This window comes from Bos indicus x Bos taurus, chromosome 6 (genome assembly GCF_003369695.1).
Source record: "Bos indicus x Bos taurus breed Angus x Brahman F1 hybrid chromosome 6, Bos_hybrid_MaternalHap_v2.0, whole genome shotgun sequence".
Lineage (NCBI taxonomy): Eukaryota > Metazoa > Chordata > Mammalia > Artiodactyla > Bovidae > Bos > Bos indicus x Bos taurus.
The window spans coordinates 11729781-11733243 of record NC_040081.1 but is presented as its reverse complement, the minus strand read 5'-3'; the positions used below and the strand labels follow the sequence as shown (position 1 = coordinate 11733243).

The following is a 3463-nucleotide window of genomic DNA, read 5'->3' as shown; positions in this document are numbered from 1 at the left end:
TCCCACCCACTGCACTATTGCCAACATTGGTCAAATATACTCAATATGAGTCCAATGGGTTCTTTTTCTTATTTTTTAGTTGTTAAGTCTCATGAGGCTACCTCATAAAAGAAGCTATTCCAGTATTGTTGTTTAGTCACTAAGTTGTGTCTGACTCTTTTGTGACCCCATGGACTGTAGCCTGTCATTTTCTTCTCCAGGGGTTCTTCCAGATCCAGAGGTCGAACTGAAGTCTTCTGAATTGGCAGGTGGATTCTTTAGCACTGAGCCACCACGGAAGTCCTAAAACGCAGAACCATAGTGTATGGATAGGGACTTGAACCCTGAACCCTCAGATTAAAAGTCTGATGCTCTACCAACTGAGCTACCCAGGCTCTATTCCAGTTTTAGTCAACAGTAATTGTTGGATAATTCTCTATATCTAGCCAAATATTTGTGTTTTCTAATTCTATTAAAATCACTGTAAAATATATATGCATATAAATCACTCAAAGAAACTGAAAAAACATACTTTGCTGCATGTATTTAAAAAACAACCAATTTATCTAATATTTTTATATTTGAACTCCTTTTTGCTTTAATGAGAAATCTTTTATGTGTATGGCTCACAGTACACAGCACTGTGAACCTTGATTTCATTCACTTGGTAATTCCTAGAGATTTCTTCTCAGACTATTCCCTGCATAAACAGGGGTTTTTTATTTTTGTTTTTTTTACAAGAATTTTTGAAAGCTATCTTTCTACTTACAGCTGAGAATTCTGAAGTATCTTCTAAAGGATTCAGATTTGTTTGTGTGGAAAATGAGGGAGGCAGGAAGAGGGAACCAATTCTCATAATATTGCAGAAAGGCCACTGTTTAATACTCTTCTCTAAAAATGTTCCCAGCATGTTACAGGGCTTCCCTTGTGGCTCAGATGGTAAAGTGTCTGCCTACAATGCGGGAGACACGGGTTTGATCCCTGGGTCCTCGGGAGAAGGAAATGGCAACCCACTCCAGTACTCTTGCCTGGAAAATCCCATGGATGGAGGAGCCCAGTAGGCTACAGTCCATGGGGTTGCAAAGAGTTAGACACTACTGAGCAACTTCACTTCACTTCACTTCTCTAAAAATAAATGCAAACCTCCAAACTTGCAGTTTTTCCCCCTTTAACCTTGAATGCATCACATCCCGTCAGTCACTGATTGACATTATTTATCATCCTAGAATACTTTATAACAACACATACATCTGAGCCACTTCCCCTAATAAGGGCTTTAGATGGACTGTGTAGGAACAGTAATTGCAGTTGGTTCAAAGCAACAATTGTGAGAAGCTTGATTTTTAAAGAATAACTATATTTTCTCTTACTAAACTTCATTATTGGAGAAGGCAATGGCACCCCACTCCAGTACTCTTGCCTGGAAAATCCCATGGATGGAGGAGCCTGGTGGGCTGCAGTCCATGGGGTCGCTAAGAGTCAGACACGACTGAGCGACTTCACTTGTACTTTTCACTTTCATGCATTGGAGAAGGAAATGGCAACCCACTCCAGTGTTCTTGCCTGGAGAATCCCAGGGACAGGGGAGCCTGGTGGGCTGCTGTCTCTGGGGTCGAACAGAGTCGGATACGACTGAAGCGGCTTAGCTGTAGCAAACTTCATCATGGAGGTTTCTTGGTTTATCACCATTACTTTTCTAGGGTTGTCTACATTTGCAGCCTGGCCAAAGAAAAGTTCCAAGTTGTATGCAAATATCCAACAAGCAGTGCTAAAACTATTTGCAAGATAGCCTTTTGGAAAATAGTGCTTTCTATTACAAGCTGTTTGTGTACCCCAAACTCATGTTGAAACCCTACCCTCTCTCCTCATGTCATGGTATTCCAAGGTAGGGCCTTATGGAGGCAATTAGGATTAGATGAGATCATGAGGATAGAGCCCTCATGAGTGGGATTAACACCCTTGTACAAGAGTTTACTCTCTTTTTCTGCTCTGCCATATGAGGATACCAGGAGAAGATGGCTATCTACAGCCCAGAAGACAGTTCCCACCACAACCTGACCATGCTGTCTCCCTGATCCCAGACTTTCAGCCTCCAGGACTGCAAGAAATAAACTTGTGTTGTTCATAAATCATTCCATGTATAGTACGTTTGTTATAGCAACCTGAATGAAATAAGACTTTGCTTTCCACTTAGAGTCTCTATTTCATTATGGTTGCTAAAACAAAAAGAATGTTCTTAATAAGCCATTTAGTGCATTTTATTTTATTTTTTAATTTATTTAATGTCTATTTACTGAATGTCTACAACTTACCAGGCACATGTGTTAACCTTTTTTTAAAAAAAATAAATTTATTCATTTTAATTGGAGGCTAATTACAGTATTGTATTGGTTTTGCCATACATCGACATGAATCCACCACGGGTGTACATGTGTTCCCCATCCTGAGCCTCCCTCCTACCTCCCTCCGCGTCCCCTCCTTCTGGGTCATCCCAGTGCACAAGCCCCGAGTACCCTGTATCATGCATTGAACCTGGACTGGTGATTCATTTCACATATGATAATATACATGTTTCAATGCCATTCGCCCAAATCATCTCACCCTTGCCCTCTCGCACAGAGTCCAAAAGACCGTTCTATACATCTGTGTCTCTTTTGCTGTCTTGCATACAGGGTTATCGTTACCTTCTTTCTAAATTCCATATATATGCATTAATGTACTGTATTGGTGTTTTTCTTTCTGGCTTAAATCACTCTGTGTAATAGCCTCCAGTTTCATCCACCTCATTAGAACAAATTCAAATGTATTCTTTTCAATGGCTGAGTAATACTCCATTGTGTGTATGTACCACAGCTTTCTTATCCATTCATCTGCTGATGGACATCTAGGTTGCTTCCATGACTTGGCTATTATAAACAGTGCTGGGAGGAACATTGGGGTAAACGTGTCTCTTTCAATTCTGGTTTCCTCAGTGTGTATGCCTAGCAGTGGGATTCCTGGGTCGTATCGCAGTTCTATTTCCAGTTTTTTAAGGAGTTTCCACACTGTTCTCCATAGTGGCTGTACTAGTTTGCATTCCCACCAACAGTGTAAGAGGGTTCCCTTTTCTCCACACCCTCTCTAGAATTTATTGCTTGTAGACTTTTGGATAGCAGCCATTCTGACTGGCGTGAAATGGTACCTCACTGTGGTTTTGATTTGCATTTCTCTGATAATGAGTGATGTTGAGCATCTTTTCATGTGTTTGTTAGCCATCTGTATGTCTATTTGGAGAAATGTCTGTTTAGTTCTTTGGCCCATTTTTTGATTGGGTCATTTATTTTTCTGGAATTGAGCTGCAGGAGTTGCTTGTATATTTTTGAGATAAATTCTTTGTCCATTGCTTTGTTTGCTATTATTTTCTCCCATTCTGAAGGCTGTCTTTTCACCTTGCTTATAGTTTCCTTTGTTGTGCAGAAGCTTTTAATTTTAATTAGGTCCCAAA

At 40.3% G+C, this 3463-nt stretch overlaps 1 non-coding gene across 1 annotated transcript; it reads right to left on the bottom strand.

Moving 5' to 3' along the window:
• Positions 1 to 301: 301 nt before the first annotated feature.
• Positions 302 to 374, bottom strand: TRNAK-UUU. Its single transcript has one exon. It is a non-coding gene; the product is annotated as a tRNA-Lys (tRNA).
• Between the last annotated feature and the right edge of the window lie 3089 nt (positions 375 to 3463).